The sequence below is a fragment of the Ailuropoda melanoleuca genome, chromosome 4 (assembly GCF_002007445.2).
Source record: "Ailuropoda melanoleuca isolate Jingjing chromosome 4, ASM200744v2, whole genome shotgun sequence".
Lineage (NCBI taxonomy): Eukaryota > Metazoa > Chordata > Mammalia > Carnivora > Ursidae > Ailuropoda > Ailuropoda melanoleuca.
Window position 1 is genome coordinate 73,231,383 of NC_048221.1, and position 17,819 is coordinate 73,249,201.

The window sequence follows — 17,819 nt, forward strand, 5'->3', positions numbered from 1 at the left end:
TAAATTTTTAAAAAATTTTTAAATATAAATAAATAAATAAAATATAAATAAATAAATTTTTAAAAAATAAATTAAAAAAAAAAGAGGGTAGGACTTACACACCTGGAAAACAAGGCAGTGAGAAATGGGGAAATGGAGGTGGGAATTGGCCAGGCTTGCTCCCAGAAAATGCCCCTCCAAGAGCTACTATTTAAGGCCAGGCGATTCTGTATAATGGAAGGTGTTAGACATGAAGGGCAAAAAGGCCTGGGTTTACATCTTGACTCCACTACTCAAGTTTCTTAACCTCTTAGAATCTCAGTTTCCTCCTCAGTGAAATGGGACTGGAGGATCTGCCTTCCTGGAATGTGATCAGGATCACACCAGACTGTTTGGGACAGAACCTTGCACATAGAAAGCGCCCAACACATGTTTGTCTCCTACCTTTCTTCCTTGAAAAGGAGGCCTGTTCCGGAGAACACTTTAAGTTGCCAACACAAACCTCAGTCCTACTGTGAAAGAGAGGCACCAGGCTGTGCTTGCATGCCAAGACTTGAAGCATGAGTTTTCCTTCTCACTTGAGTCTTAGATGAATGTTGGGCCTCTTCTTGCCTTCTTTATTTCTCACCCTTGGCCCCTTTTGACATTAACTTTGACTATAGCAATCCAGGTGAGATGTTACAGAGGGCCTCATCTTTTTTTTTTTTTAAGATTGTATTTATTTATTTGACAGAAAGAGAGCACAAGCAAGGGGAGTGGCAGAGGGAGAGGGAGAGGGAGGGGGAGAAGCAGGCTCCCCACTGAGCAGGGAGCCTGATGTGGGGCTCCATCCCAGGACTCCAGGATCATGACCTGAGGGGAAGGCAGATGCTTAACTGACTGAGCCACCCAGGTGCCCCAGGAGGGCCTCATCTAGAGCCATGGATGCAGAGATGGAATGAAAGATCCATGTAAATACCTCCATTATATAAGAATCCATCTATGGTCCTGATCAGTTTAGAGCTGTGCTTAGGATTCTTGGGGTTCATGGGATTCAGGACCCATGAGAGAACAGAATGTTGTAGACCTTCTTATCAGAGAAATGCATGTATGTACAAAGATTATTGTAGATAATTTCCAGGGATTCTGCAACACTCCGAAGCATCTCCATAGAGAAGCCGCAGAATGAGAAGCTCCGACATAGAGTAGCCCTGACACAGGTTGTTTGGGATGGTCCAGCACTTGGTTTCTGCAGGCAAGTGGGAAAAGAGCTGACTTTGTACCAGTGTAAAACCACGTAGTGACCTGCAGCTTTAGGATCTGGACACCTGCTGCCGGCTCCTTTGTTCCTAGCTCCACACTCAGCCCTGGGTCTGGGCACAGTTTTGGGTACAGACAGGGTTCACATGCAGACACTTACAGAGGGCTTCACATGATGCTGATTTCAGAGAAACCAGCTGAACATGTTTAGGAAGACAGGTTCTTCGTCCTGAAACAGAGGATTACCTCCCTGAGAGGTCTTAGGAATCCAGGGACAAAGAGACAAAAAGACAGAGATGTAGATGCAGGGAGAAAGATGAGATTTAAAACAAACAAACTATCAGGAAAGCTGCCCCCAGGAACTTCAGCCACTGGGGGAGGTGAGGGAGGGGCTGCTAATCTGAGCAGGTTGAGAAAGGGCAGTTAGGGGGGTGGGGATTTAGGGCAGCAATCTTGAAAAAGTGTGCAGCGCTTACATAAGATTGAGAAAACATCGATTGTCCAGATCAAAGAATGGGGGAGGAGAGCTTTCCGGAGTTTATGGGAAGGCCAAAGCTGCCCCAGCCTCCCATCCATTGGCGCTGCCTCTGTGGCCCCAGCTCCAAAGCCCAGAAGCCCAGTGGTCTGCAGAGGCCCAAGGACGCTCGCTGCCCCACCAGGAATGTTAGCTTGGTGTGAGGAGGAGGACCACAGCAGTGGCTCCTTAATGGAGCTCCCCAGGAGCCCAGCTCCATTGGCTGCCTGCATTATTAATGCATTGTGTCATCTTTTCTTGCACTTGCTCTCAGCTGCTGAAATTTTATAGAGCAGTATTATTAATTGAAGCAATTAGTGCTGGGGATATCAGCACAGCCACGTCAGGGCAGGGGGAGATGTGCAAGGCAAGGATCTCTCCCTCTCTCTTTGTGCCCCACTCTCCCTCTTTTCTGCACCTCCCCACCCCCCGCCTCTCTCGTTTCTACTGTTCCCCCACTTCCCTCTCTTTCTCTTTCAGTTTTCTCCCAACATCCATCCCCAAACCCCAAAATTCCCAAGTACCCACTACCCTTCCCAGGCAGAAATCATTCACAGTCTGCAGCGCTTTCCCAGCAGGGGCAGACAGACAGAATGATGGCGTCACTGTGGCTGACTTCTGCCTGGAACTGCTGGCCTAAACTGGGATGGAAGGCCATCCTTCACAGTTCTTACCTTGCCTCAGAGTCCCTGGTGGGGTTAGAGGGTGGCAGGTGGAAATAGGAAGGGTTCCCTGCCTATCAGACCCATTCATTCATTCATTCATTCATCCATTCATTCATTCATTCTTACTCTGGTGCTATGGGAAACCAATAGGAGATAACAGCTCAGCTGCCTGGGACTGGCATCGTAGCTGGAGAAACTAGACTGCCCCTGAAACAATTAGAGCGAAATAGGGTAGAGCAGAGGGTCCTAAAGAAGTGATCCCCCAGGGATTGCCCACCTCCTCAGAGCCCACCTTGTGGCCCAAGTGGTGAGAAGAGCCTAGGGAAGCCAAAGAGCCCTGAGGGGTAAGAAAATGAAGGTACCAGCAAACTGCAGGAGGGTGGGAACAGGAGTAGCTCCAGCCAGGAGAAAGGAAGGAATGTACAGGCTGGGCAGGTAGAAAACAGAGCCCAGGAGGGACTGGGTGGCTCCCAGCCCATGAAACAGACACTCTCGGCCCAAACCAGCTGAGGCTGAGACCTAGAAGCAACTAGAAAACCTGACCAGGGGCCAGGACACCAGGACACCAGGGCCCCCACCCTACCTCCGATCCTTTCATCGGGAATCAGAACCGACACCTGAGAGGCCATAGGCTCAGGTTCCCTGTAAAATAAAGAGATACCAGGATGGAAACCTCCAGCATGAACAGTCACCTGCTGCCCCTCCCCACACACCCTGCTTCCCCCACCCCCAGCTATAATATTACCTACAGCAGGGCTGCCCAGTCGTTGTACAACCATCAGATGTTCTATTCTATGCTGTCCAGTGTGGCAGCCACAAGCCACATGCAGTTATTAAGCACTTGAAATGGGGCCTCATGTGGAAGGCCTTGAGTGCCAGGTAAAGAAGGTAGAACTTTGTCCTATGGGTGGTGGTGAATGGGTGGGAGGTATCTGAGCAATGGAATGTTTGATAAGAACAGCAAAGCTTTATGGTTTTATTTGCTTATTGGTTTGATTGCTACCGTTGACTGATCACAGCCTTCTGGGTGGTGGGCCCTGGTCTAAGCTCATGCACAATTTCATTTAATTCTCACGTACAGCCCTATGAGGTTGATGCTTTACACATGGAGAAACTGAAGCTCAGTGATGGCAAGTGTCATGCCCTTAGTGAGTGGCAGAGGAATTTGAACCCAAGTCTCTGTTAATCCAAAGCCTTGAAACACTATGAAAGGCTGGCTCTAAGAAAATTCAGCTGCTATCGGAACATTAAAAAGGGTTGGAATAGCGAAGGGTTAGTGGTGTCTCCTACACTGGTATCCAGAAACAGTGCTGGCACTCAGAAAGGCTGAGTAAATACTTGCTCATTTAAATTGAATTGAGTGAAGGTTCTGGAAAGTCCTTAATCCCAACCAGGCTGCCAGGAACTAAGTCTGGCACAGGCCTCTAAGAAACCTATTTTCACCAGGCAGCCTGGGAATCCAAAGCTCTTACAGGCTTGCACAAAGTTTACTGTCCATTAGAGCTGCTAACAAGCCATGCTGCTTGGCAGGACTATTTCTAGGGGTGATGGCCAGGCTTAGGACTGCTGGAAGGGGACAGGTGTGAAGCCTTGCTTTGTGAAGGTGGCATTTCTGCTGTCCCCATCCTAGGGCTCTGCCTGTCCCCAGGTTCTCCTTCAGGGGTATCTGAGCTAACCTCCCCAGCAGGGAAGAGGGGCCTGGACCAGGGGCCTGTAGGACCCAAAGACAAAGTCGGACCCGGAGATATAGGGAAGCAGGATCAACAGGCTCTGATCTCTGGAAGTCACTTTAGGTAGAGTTTGTCTTCATACTCTGCTGTGCCAGATTCAGTCCTATGTCTTCTCCCAACATACCCTCCATCAGAACTTAATTTCTCATACCACCTAGGTTCTCTTAGAAAACTTTGTGAAAAACTCATTTATCCTGAGATGTTAGGACTTTAAAGATTTTATTTATTTATTTGACAGAGAGAGACTGCCAGCCAGCGAGAGAGGGAACACAAGCAGGGGGAGTGGGAGAGGAAGTAGCAGGCTCCCAGCAGAGCAGGGGGCCCGATGTGGGGCTCAATCCCAAGACCCTGGGATCATGCCCCGAGCTGAAGGCAGATGCTTAACGACTGAGCCACCCAGGCTCCCCAGATGTTAGGACTTTAAATCCAATTCACTATAACCTTCTATCCCCCTTCTAGGGAAATTGTATTCCATGGTGGAATTCCAGGCCCTCCAGGTTTGTAAGAATTCGGTTTGAGCTAAGATCGAACTTGTCTGTGGACAGGGCCATCCTGGCTGATATCAAAGCATTTGAAGTCTATGAGAGAAGAGCTCCAGTGAGGCATATCAAATGAGATGGGGTAAGTCCTTCAGTTTGCAAGTGTTTGCTGAACACCTCCTGTGCCCCATCATCGTATGCCAGGAGCTGAGAAGCAAACAGAGCAGTGAAAGAGGCAGCCTAAGAATACCAGCAACAGGTGAGAGACTCTGGACTTGGGGACAGAAGACCTACCTGATGTGAGTTCAAGCTCCACCGTTGAACTGTGTGTTCTTAGACAAACTGGCTTCTCTGAGCCTCCCTTCTAGCTGTCTTTGATTTGGGAAATTGAGTTGAGTGGTTAGAAGCTTAAGCTGTGGCAACAGACAGACCCAGGTTTGAATCCTGGTTTTGTCACCCATTATTGCTGGGCCTTGGGGAAATTCCTTGATCTCTCTATGCTTCAGTTTCCTCGTTGAGTAAATGGGGATAGCATGGTGGTTGTAAAAATCCAATACAAGAACACAGAGCAATACTTAGTGCACCGCCTCAGACAGAATCTCAATATGTAAATTGTTATTAATCCCTTGTTTCCTAAGGATTAGGTATCAGACAAGAGGGAAAGGAAATGCTGAGAAACTGGACGATAGATCTCAGAAATGATACCTGGAGGATAGATCTCAGAAATGATACCTTATACCCAACAGAAATCAGTGGGAGGATGAGGCCAAACAATGATGGCTGGGCTCAAGAGCCAAGGATGCTATTCAGAATCATTGTGTAGTTGTGCACAAAGCTGCCTGCCTGAGGGGGCCAGTGGGAGCGGAAATCCCACCTAAGCCCCACTCCCTGGAAAGCTTTGCCTGTGTCGGCAGCATCATGCACAGGGTTGGGCAGGCAATAAGATGAGGCCTGTCCTAAGGGATCAGGGCAGCTGGAGCATTGGTGGTATAGTGGTTAGTATAGCTGCCTTCCTAAGGGGTCAGGGCAGGTCAGCCACTGGGATAGGCAGCAGTGGAAGAAGGAAGAAAGTCCTGCAGCTCAAGGACCCTGGCAGCAGCAGCTGGTGTTCTAGAGACAGGACTCAGCTGCAAAGACCTTGCCTGGGAAGGCAGGGCAAAACTCAGTCCCAAGAGCACTGCAGGGCTGGTAGGAATTCAGGCGAGGGGTTACTCCAGACACGGTGGCCAGCAGGCACAAAGCAAAGGGCCCTGATAATGGGACAGGCTGCAAGTTCAGGCTGGGCTCAGCAAAGTTGACTCTATCCTGGGTCAAGGAGAATGAGCAATCAGGACCTGCACTCACCGGTGATGAGGATGAAATGGGCAGCTGTTGATGCTGGAGGCAGCAGGCTGTGGGGGCAGGGAGCTGGCAGATCTATATGAACTTTTTTTCCAGAACCTTTGGTAGTCTAGTGCTCCACACAAGGCTGTGTAGCAGGATTCGCCTCTTCCTGGAGGGGTAGCTCCAAGTGGAGTGGTGTTAGGAATGAGGAGATGTTCCTCTGCCCAGAAATATTGCCTTCATGGTTCTCTATGCTCCTACTATTACTGGTAATTTCTTGGGATGAAGTCAAAGGTCATAAGTTCAGATGCTACAGGAGCCAGGCAGTGGCATAAGTGGGAGAAACAGGTCAGACATAACGATAGGGAGCAATAGGAATGGGTAGAGACAGCAGCAAAGCAGGGAGCACAGGTTTCCTTTAAGGAGGGCAACAGCTGTTCAGCTCAACCAGTTCTTACCCAGTGGGAATGTGTGGCTAGTACTTTCAGTTCTTCCATTTTCTAAAAGGAGCCAGAAATCTAAATTTTTATGTAAAATCTTCTGGGGGGGGGTGTGTATGTGTGTGTTAAACAAAACTTTTGAGGTTATCATGATGTTACCAAACCCACAAACATCTATGGGTCATATGTGGCCTCCGGCTTGGAAATTGCTCTCTCCAATATCCCCTGGAGATGCAGCCCCCTCTGAGAAAGGTCTCTCATTCGCTCCCTAACATCTCCAGGGGAGAGTCCTACTCTAACACACTCTTTCTTTCTTGTCCCCGGGCTCTCCTTCTTTCTTGTCCCTGGGCTCTGGGCATCTGAAGATGGGAAAATGGGAGACAGCACAGAAAGCAGAGGAGTAATATTGAAGCCAAACTTTGTTGATTTCATTATTTTTTGCCCCAGGACATGCTGTGTGCCTAGTCTCCACCCATCTCAATCTGTAGACACAGGTTTGGGGAGAGGGAAGACCTGAGGCCAGGAAGGTCCTGTGGCTTTGTTCCATGTGCTGAGGGCTGGTCACAGCCCAGAGGGTCCATGGCTTCCATCTTTGAACCACCTTTCTTTTCCCCTCCCTCTCAAAACAGCTCTTCTGGCCTCTGTCACTCTGTGGTAGTTTTTGTAAGACTCACCTTACTGTGTGGGTTTTATTAGCAAGCTATTGCTTCTCACAACTCAACTCTGAACCTTTCAGTTGTGGTTTCTACCTTGGGCAAGTGGACTCTGAAGAAGCAATTAATGTATCCCTCCATCCTCCCACACTGGGGAGAGCACAATACCTCAGGGCAAGAGGGAGGGGTCTAGATGTAAGGTCTGACTTCAAAATAAGAAGCAAATAATAAGCAGGATTACCTTGCTGAGAAACTTGAGGCTCAGAGGGACTGAAGTCCCCTGTAAGAGACCATGGAGGCAGTAAAGGAGGTGGAGCTCACACCCAGGGTTTTGGTCCTCCCCCTGCCCCTGTCCCGATCTTTCAATTAGGAAAAGGGTTTGAGGCCAGACTGCAGGCCCTGTGCTAGGAGCTCTCTGGAAAATGCTCAAGAAGCCTAAGAGTAAGGCCTTTCAGTCTGGCTGTTGAGATACACATGGAACAGCACGGAAGAGAACGAGAGAGTGTCCACTGTTCCTTCCTTCATTCCACAGGCATTGATTGGACTCCTGTTGTGTGGTCTACACACGAACTGCCCCCAAGGGTCCTATAACTCAGTGGGGAGAAAAGACTTTGCCTCTACCTTGTTAGAGTGGTAAGAGGCTTTTAGGATCATCTAATTATGGATAATCTGGAGTTTTCAATCTCTCTCTCTCTCACTCTCTCTTTCTATGCAACATTTTAGAACCCTGGTTCATTAATCATATCAAAGTGGATTCTCTGGTTGAAGAGGATAGAAAAAATCCTGAAGTTCCTATACACTTGACTCCTTTCCCTGCTCCCATCTAGCAAAGCAGTCTCTGAGGGATCCTCCGTGGAAAAACAGTTCAAAAAAATCTATTTTAATCTGGTCCAACCCCTGAAAAATCCTAGTTTTAGAAATTGAGATCCCAAGAGGTCAAAATACTTGCCCAAGGCCATACAACCTGCACCTTCTTTTTTTTTTTTTTAAGATTTTATTTTATTTATTTGGCAGAGATAGAGACAGCCAGTGAGAGAGGGAACACAAGCAGGGGGAGTGGGAGAGGAAGAAGCAGGCACATAGCAGAGGAGCCTGATGTGGGGCTCGATCCCATAACGCCGGGATCACGCCCTGAGCCGAAGGCAGACGCTTAACCGCTGTGCCACCCAGGCGCCCCCAACCTGCACCTTCTGATTGCAGGCAGGTCACTTTCCTCAGCCGCTGTCATACAGTAGTATAAACATAAAGTCACCAGAAAGGGAAAGTAAGTGGTGGGAAAGCGGGAGGGGCAGATAGAGTTCAGTGTGGGTTGCCCAGGGAGGCAGGAAACTTGAGTGGGGGCCCTGATAGGTGGCTGAAAGGAGCAGAGGCGGTCATTCAGAAACAGGGCATGGGTCAAGCAGGTGTTAAATTCCAGAATCCCATAGATAAGCAGAGTGATGCCTATGGAAAACTGGGATGGGACAAGGATCAGATTCCGTGTAGAGAGAAGGCCTGGGGTGCAGGCTTGGGCTGGTGGTAGTTAGAGGGTTGAATTCTTTCCCTCCCAGTTCACCCAGATGAATCTGCTGATAGATCCCAAGTATGCTCGACTCTGAAAGAGCTACAGAAGGCTGGAAGTCCAGGCAGGCGGGCAGGCACACGGGCAAAGGGAAGCAGCGTATTAAGTAAGGCTTAGGACAGCAGCTGGGTTGCATTAAAAATGAATCAAGATGATGTTTGAATGAAAACAAGAATGGAGTGCTGGGGAAGAAGCATTCTGAGGACGCGAGTGCTTGCGGGCAGGGTGGGGCAAGGTTCCTCAGCAAGGGCCACGTCAACCACAGATGTAAGCCTGGGCTTCCAGTGTCTATTCAAATAAGACAGGAAAGGTGGAGCTGGCTTTGGAAAATAGGGGCTTCTGGGAACTTTCATTTTCTTACCCCTAAAATGGGCATACTCTCAACTCTACCTCTATCCCGGGGCTGCTGTAAGGAGCAAATGAAATCAAGTTGAGAATCACTGAAGAGTTTTACCAAAGCTGGGGTGGCAACTAAACTCCTTCAGAAGTGGCAAAGTGTGTGACTTGGGCCCTGGAGTAAAACTAGGGGGGTTGGAGGCAGAGATGCCTGTCTGGCTGAAGACATTTGAATTAAAGATTCCAAAGCCTCATGCTGGCCAAATGAAATGCATCTGCCTGGCACCCTTATCCCTAGCTTGTACTCCCTGAACTAAGGTTTTGGCAGAGAAATGCTTAAGGGCTGAGCCTCCCAGCGGGATATCTATATTCTCAAGGAGGCCTCAAGAACTACCCTGTCCATTATGATAGCCACTAGCCACACATGGCATTTACACTCAGATCTAAATTACTTAAAATTAAAAATTTAGTTCTTCATTTATACTAGCCAAATTTTAAATGCTCAATAGCCACATGTGGCTAGGGGCTACTGAATTGGACAGCACAAATATAGGACATTTTCATCATCATAGCAAGTTGTGTGGGTCAGCACTGCTCTAGGCCTATAATGGTGGAATGATAGGTATTGGGGTGGAGGGTTTCTTCCCTGAGGCTTCTCAAAGGACAATACATCATGTATGGGCTTCTTTCTCTGCCTAAATGCAGGGTTAACCCTGATCTCTTCACCACTTTTGCCACTTCCTTTAACCACCAGGCTTTGATAATTCCCTAACTCCTAAGAGTGAAACCACCATGCTGTGCATCTGCTTGGGACCCAAGGTCTAATGGGAGAGGGCAAAGGGCTCTCCCAAGATTGCCATATTTTCCACTACATTAGTGACTGAAAGCAGGAATTTCTGAAACTGAAGGGAGATGGCAAGCATGGTAGAACTAAGGGAGACATTCTGGGGGTATGGTAACCCTCAAACAGCATCGAGGAAGTGGCCACCTACTTCTATCACGGACGCTGCCTAGCAAAGTCACTAAGAACATGCTTCCAGGGTTGGAATCTCAGCTCTTCTACTTATTAGCTGTATAACCTCGGCTTCACATAATCTCTCTGAGTTTTTCATAGGTAAAATAGGAATTGTACTTCATCAGAGGGCATAAGGATTAGATAGATGGGTTAATGGATGGAAGGCACTTAGAATAGTGTCTGGCATGGAATTAGTTAATAGTAGCAGCAGCAGCAGCAGTATTTAATTATTTGTGTCAAGGCCTTGATCAAGGTTGTGAATAAGGCACGTTAACCGTACACACCAACCTTACTGTACACCACACACCTGTCCTTCCCCAGCCCTTCCCATGCACTTCCATCATGGTGACTGTTGAGCACTTAATTGTTTCTCCAGTTTTGAGAGCCACTGCTGGGCCCCATCACCAAGGTCTTGTCTTGCCTTTGCCATACCATAGAGGTCCCTCAGTCTTTCCAACACTGCATCTCCAGCATGGTGATTACAGCTCAGGCCAGGCAGTGGGCTGCTCACCAGGCCCCAGAGCTCCCTCAGGCAAGCAGCCGGTCTCATCCTTATGCCAAGTGCACAAGGATTGGCCCCAAAACTTCACCTGACCCAAGACCAGTGCATCCAGACAACGGCATCCCAAAGGGAAAGAATCTGGAGCCAAAGACAAGTTGAGTCCCATCAGATTCCCTCTCCAGAACTTGAATGAAGGAAGACCCAAAGAATGGGAAGCTAGTTAGCAACACTGGCTAAAGTTGAAAGGTGAGGGAACCAGAGAAGTCCATGATGGTCAAGTGAGAACTGAAGGGAAGAGGCAAGGAAACTTCAGTGTGCAGTGAAAGACCTGCCCTGAGCCATATGTCCCGGGGCTCGGCTGGGAGATGAAGATCTCTGGCTAAGCCAGTAGAGCAGCACCTTTTACCATTAGCTGCACTTGCCCCTCCTTGCTGCTTATCTGAAAATGCTTCTTCCTCTGTCTTCCCCAGAAGCATGGAAGGGACTTGAAGTAAGTATAAACACAAAGGCTCCATAAACACCTTTATGATGCGCTTGAACCTCTAATGAAAAACCATCACCATTAAACAATTTGTGGGATGAAAATATTAGTGCAAACGCAGCACAGCACACCCCTCAGCTGCCCAGCAGCTCCTTCCTGATGGGCATATGAGTGTCTGGCCCAGGGCAGATGAGGTGATCTGACTGGCCGAAGGGCAACCCCTTGCTCCTCCTTGATCTACCGTGGCCCTCTGTCAAAGGGAACTGGCTTCCTAGATAAAAAGGTCACACTTCAAGAGTCTACCAGTGTGATTGGATGAACTAATAAAGCAGCTCTCACCAGAATAAACTCTCAGCTAAAAACAGGAGAGCCAACCTAATCATCAAAGCTAACTCCTTGAGCAAGTCTGTTTACCTTTCTGGGCCTCAGGTAATTTGTCTGTAGAAAAGAAGGAGAGACTTCAGAGTAGATCATCTTTTTGGTCCTTGTACTTTTCTCATTGATCCCAGAGACCCCCAAGACATATCATCTTCAGCTCGTGAGCCTTTGGCCTTCCTAGCAAGCTAGTCTCCTAGTAAACAAACCACAGAAATCCTACTCTTTCTTATTTTTCTCCCCCTTTCCTTCCTGACATAACCAGCATCTGTGTTGGAGGGTCCTCAGCTGGGGTGTGGAGTAAGAACAGTTAACCAGTAGAAGCAGTGACAGTGCCCAGCACCATGCAGGGAAGACTGGCATCAGAGGATTTGCTGTGTTTGGTGGTTATTTTTGACACCCCACTTATATGGAAGCTGGGTGAGGTGGCCTGGCACATCAAATGGACCTCTGTGAAAACTGAAAAAGGAATATTTAAAACCACACACATAACAACAACCACTTCCTAGTAAACCAACACCTCCTCTACTTGTGAAAAGGAGCCTGGCCCTGTTTTGCGGTGGGGGGGGGGGCGGGGAGTAGGGGGAGGGCATTAGGCCCTACCTACCTGGGCCCTGAGGCATTGCGAATACAGAGGCCATTTTCATCCAGCCTTCAGAAGTTTCCTTTTGTGGCATCACGGTGTTAAAAATATTCCTCCCTGAAGGTGCAACTGCGGCAGAGCAGATGTCCCTGACTGAGCACTTGGGAAGGAGCTATTAAAAGGAACGTAATTAGGTTGTCATCCTGGGGCCTCCGAGCCAGGCTTCCGAACGCCATCTTTGTTGAAAGTTTTCCAGACGTCAAATATTTGCAGAACCCGATTTACCAAAAAGGCAGTTAATACCCAATAGGACCAGGCTACGTGCAGCAAAGGCAAAATGACACTGTGGGTCAAGGTTGGCGTCAGGCCCTAAGACTCCTTTTTCTTTGTCCTTCCCCCATTTTTGGTCCTAGCCTAGCTCCCTAATTTCCTCTCCCCTCCTCCTCCACACATCACCTCCCATCATAATTTGCTCTTAGGAAAGACTCTGTTAGTCATTTACTCCTTAGCATGAGTATAAGTAAGCCACTGAGCACCTCTCTCCTCTCCAAGAATGTGGGATTCATGCCTGAGCTCTATACACTGTAGGAAACAAAAGGCTTTGTCTCCTTTTGTAAAAGGGATATCAAACACTGGAATGCAGGTCAGGGAGGGCCTTTCTGGTGACCCTGAGATTGCACTGCTGGCTGCCACCTACTCCTCTAAGCCCAGAACTAGCCTATGCCACCCTGGAAGTGTCTGTTGTAATCACTTCCCTTCCTTCCTGTGGGTTAGATCCTACAGCCTCATCTGTCCCTCCATCTCTTTGTGGCTCATCTGTCTATGCATCCAACATCTTTTGAGAGTCTCTGTGGGAAGAATCATGCTGAGTGGGAAAGAGAGTGGAGAGCATCTGCATCCTTGTTGTCATGGAGGGAGACAGCATAGATGGAAGAAGACACTCAGCAGGTAATTACAGAAATAAATGTAAACAAAGGAGAAGGAAGTACATGGTGCTATGAGGATGTATCAGAGAGGAAACTGACTTGTCAGGGAAGTTAAGGCAAGGAAGGTGGCCCAGATGAAGTGACAACTGAGCTAAGAGCTGGGGGGAGTGTGTGTGTGTGTGTGTGTGTGTGTGTGTGTGTGTGTTGGGGTGGGGGGCAGAATATGTGCTTGATGATTGGCTCCTTCAGCTGGATCAGCTTGTGCAAAGGCCCTGGCTGAGCCTGAGAGGAAATAACATGATTTTCATGAGATCTTTCTCCTACTGGACTTTAGGAAACATCAAGGATTATAGTTACAAAATAAAAAGGTAGGGGTCAGGAAGGAGAATCTGAAACCAGTTTCTGAAACCCTCTGTAGAAGATGGACCTTTTTTTTTTTTTTTAAAGATTTTATTTATTTATTTGACAGAGATAGAGACAGCCAGCGAGAGAGGGAACACAAGCAGGGGGAGTGGGAGAGGAAGAAGCAGGCTCATAGCGGAGGAGCCTGATATGGGGCTCGATCCCATAACACCGGGATCACGCCCTGAGCCGAAGGCAGACGCTTAACCGCCGTGCCACCCAGGCGCCCCAGAAGATGGACCTCTTATACGTGGTTGAGACATGGCTCTACAAACAAACAAATCGGGCCAGGTTTTCTTTGGTACGAAGAGAGCTGGACCTGGCTTCCTCTTCCTGGAGTCTTCCCCTGACATTCTGGCTTGCTTTTTACCTTTTACCGATATATCATGGCTATTTCCCCAGGTCAGGAAATATTACTTTGCAGTAAAATTGTTAATGGCTACCTAACATTCCAGAGTAGAGAAAGCCACAGTTTCACTCAGTGAGCCCCCTGTTGTTGAATTTATGGCCAATGTTTTGCAATCCTAAGTAGTTCTTCCATGAATGAAAAAGCTTGGGGGCGCCTGGGTGGCACAGCGGTTAAGCGTCTGCCTTTGGCTCAGGGCGTGATCCCGGCGTTATGGGATCGAGCCCCACATCAGGCTCTTCCGCTATGAGCCTGCTTCTTCCTCTCCTACTCCCCCTGTTTGTGTTCTCTCTCTCACTGGCTGTCTCTATCTCTGTTGAATGAATAAATAAATAAAATCTTTAAAAAAAAAAAAAATGAATGAAAAAGCTTGTATGTCATCTTTGCCCATTCCTTTGGCTTTTGCTTGGGATAAATTTTGCTACATATTAATAAATTTGAGAGTCAGCTTTACTAAACACGTTTTCTTACCTACTGACCCTGTTCATCCAATCGAGTGCTTTCTACTCTATACAGGAATCCTGCTGCATCAACCCAGTGAGTTTGGAAGAAGGGATGGGAGGAGTCTCAGCAGCAAAGAACTGAGGGCTAGGTGCTAGGTGGGCTAGGGGTAGCGGGTGCTCCATCACCGCTTACCTCCTCCTCCATCTTTTCTTCCCCATCACAGTGGACCAATCTGCCGGTGCTTCTGGAGGGCTGTGCCCTAATGCTCAGCACTCTACTTCACCAGTGTAGACGGAGCCTTAGGGAGGGAGGGGCCAGAACCTCCAGCAGTGAGCTCCTGGAAGGAACTTTCTCTGGAAGGCTCACAGTACCCGCCCGCCCCACAAAGATGTAGGGCTGCCTGCGATACATGTTAAAAGAGGGAATTCCTGAAGGAGACCAGGCTTGGAAACAGGAGACCAATCTGTGGTTAAGCTTTCGTTACAGATGTATTGTGTAAATCATCTAATCTCTCTTGGCCTCCGTTTCTCCATCCATCGCATGGAGGTAATCCTCTTTTATCCCTACTTGACCAAGATGATGCAAAGATGAAGTAAATAAATATATCTACTTAAAATGAGCTAATCAACATGAAACTGTATGGGGACATGCAGGCAGAAAAGAAGAAGCCAAGAATCAATAAGCCATAGCATGTAAGTGGGCTTTGTATTTTGCTCACTGTTGTATCGCCAGTGCCTAGAACTGTGCCTGGCACTCAGTAAATATTTGTAAAATGAACAAATACACCTATAAGCACTTACTCTGTCCCAGACACCATGCCATGTGCTTCATAAGCAGAATTCTACTTAGCCCTCACGAATAGCTCTTTACCGTAAGGGTAGAAAACACTACCAGTTCTCAGATATGAAAACTGAGGCTCAGGCTGTTTAGGTAACTTCCAAGCATTGATAACTAGCATTTAAACTTACATTTAAATTGTAAATTCTTCTGATGCCATTCCCCCAGCTCTTCCCACCTCTGTTATATGTTGCAGGGGAAAAGTTGCTGTGATGTGTGCTGATGTTGCTGTGCATTAAATGAGCTAATCTTTATTAAAAGCTACAGCACCTGGCACGCAGTTAGTGTTCTACAAATATGATCTATTATAATACTCTATTTATTAGTTCATATTTTTTTGTAACCACATTGTAAACACCTTAAGGGCAGGGGTCATTCTCCACAAGGTCGGGCGGAGTAGTTGCCTGAAATACCGATTAACTCTAAATAGCCTTATTTATGGTGATCATCAAGTGGAAAACAGAGGTGTTTCCTGTAAGGCAGGGCTTTGTGCTTTGGGGACAAAGCTAGTCTGACGGTGACTTTAATGGGCAGCGAGAGTAGGCCATGATTCTCCAGTGGCTTGGAATCCTGGTGGTCAACAGGGAACCGGGTAGAGCCAGACGCCAAGGAAGAGACCGCAACCAACAGAGAGAACTGAAGCCTGACCTCCGACCTACCGCCGACGGTAGGCTACCATTCTAACAGCCTCTGGCCCCGCCCCCAGAGCCTGCGATCTGGTAGGCTCGGCGTAGCAGAGAGGTGGGCGGGGCCTTGGAGAGAATCTGGCCCAATCCCCTGGCTCCACACTTGCCGTTTGGGACTAGGTGGTGCTGGAGGCGACTTGACTCAGGAACAGATGTCGGAGTTACTGGAAAACTTCCCTCCCCTGCCCCACCCAGAGGCAATGCAGGAAAAGGGATTTAGCATTTAAGCCTCGGGCTTGGCCCTTTACTACCAATGAGCCTCAGTCCCTTCATCTTTTCCATAGGGTTGTAGCAATTAAACAAAATACGACATGGAAAAGTGTGTGAAACAGGTACCTAATTCGGGCCAGTGCTCAAAAAAGTCAGTTGCCTCTAGATAGCAATCTGCGCGAGGGCAGGAACTATATCTGAATTACAGCTTGCCAGGGTGCTCCCGCACATTCAGTTGTTAGTATAATGCTTGTTGATGAATGAGTGCCGGAATGGCTGGAATTCCATTAATGCTTCGTCTCTTCCGGTAAACCTAGCCTGTTGCAGGCCTCTCTAAAGGCCTTTCTAAAAGGGTTAACATTCTATTTCTTTTCTCCTCTTCCTGAAGGGCATGGGGAAAACATGAAGACCTGGGTCCCTGGGGAGGAAAAGGGGCCACTTTCAAAATGAAGACAAATTCATGGTGTTACCAGCACCACCCTCCTCAGGGGCTTACACCCTCATTTTGGACCTCCTTCTTCAGATATTAGGGCAGCAGGCTTAGCCACACTGCAGACTACATGAAGAATATTAAAGATAGCATCAGGCCACCAGGATCTTGGAGGGGCTGAGTTGCCCTTACGGGTGGAGTGATGTATACTGGTTAGAATTAGGGAATGAATGATTTAAAAGAGTTGTTAGAATTGAGGCATTAAGGTTAGAGTTTGAAAATCATTTGGAGTTAGGATTCAGTAACTAGTTACCATTGAATTTCTGAGTGAGAAATGGAGAGCTGCTAGTGGGCAGATATGATGGGGGCCACCACTTTGATCCAAAATCTAAAATGTCCTGTTCTGAGACCTGCCTCTTTCATTACCGAGAGCCAGAGATTGCTGTCCTCTGCTTGGCTCCTCAAAAGTCCTGGGTGTACCTGCAGATGGAGCTCGTTGAGCATCCACACGTACCAGGTGTAAAGTCCAGCGTATAGGGTCCCAAAGGTGTCTAAGACAAAGCCCCTACGATGAAGCTGAGTGGACCAGGATGTGAATGACTTGCTGTAGTCCCAGCCCTGCCACAGCCCAGTGACTTTGGGAAAACCTCAAATTTCCTGGCCTCAGCTTTTTCATCTGGCAAATGGACCGAACCTCCGAGGGCTGTTTGGAAAACCTTGAATGATCACAGAAGGAAAGGACTTTGAAGTGAGCATTCTCTGGCAGAGTTCCAAAGTGAACTATAAGGCAAAGTCTGAGCACTTACCTGCAGGGAGGGTTGATGGCCTTCCTTCCCTCCATGAAAACCTGGGATTTCCCAAGACCATTTCCAGTGGGGACTTATGCTTCTGAACAGGAACTGACAAAGAAGCAACTCACACCGAAAGCTTCCCAGGCTCCTAGTAACCCTACCAAACACACACACACACACTCACACTCTTTAGGGGTTGAAGTATGACCAATCTGATGAGTCACAAGGATAAACTAAGGACTCAACAAATATTTATGGAATGAATGAATGAACGAGGGAATGGGTGAGTTAGTGGCTCCATAAATGGGCAGACAGTCCCTTAGAGAATGAGACTGCTTTCTAATCCAGGATGCTGAGTGCTCCCAAAGAAAGTCATTTGGGACTTTCCTAGTAAGTGCTAGTGAGTGCTTCATTTCGGAGCCACACCCTCTACTTTCCCTCAAGCCCCAAGTGTCTTTTCTCTCCCCAACATCATCATGGGGGACTGTGTCCTAGACTCTTTGGGGACGATATATGCTAGACTCTACACCTGGTATCTAATAGATGCTCAATAAATGTGATAAACTGATGGAGGAGATAGCAAGATAAATAAGACTTGGACTCTGCCTTCCAAATGTTTACTGCCTTCCAAGTGTAGTGGGAAAGAAAAGGTAAGTAGGTGAGTACTACATGACAAAGCACCCATAGGTAACTGGTACCAAAAAAGTGTCAAGGAGCATATGCTATAGGAGGTCAGAGCTGAGAAAACTTACTCTGGACTGAAAAAGTCACGGAATGCTTCCTGAAGGAAGAGAATGGTATCTGAAGCTGGA

The 17,819-nt window shown here is 47.8% G+C and overlaps 1 long non-coding RNA gene across 1 annotated transcript in view; it reads right to left on the minus strand.

The window, feature by feature from the left end:
* Positions 1–17,180, minus strand: part of LOC117801962 — a 53,305-nt gene extending 36,125 nt beyond the window's left edge. Inside the window, exon 1 of the long non-coding RNA XR_004624881.1 lies at positions 17,023–17,180. This is a non-coding gene — a long non-coding RNA (uncharacterized LOC117801962). The remainder of the gene's footprint in view (positions 1–17,022) is intronic.
* Positions 17,181–17,819: the final 639 nt, after the last annotated feature.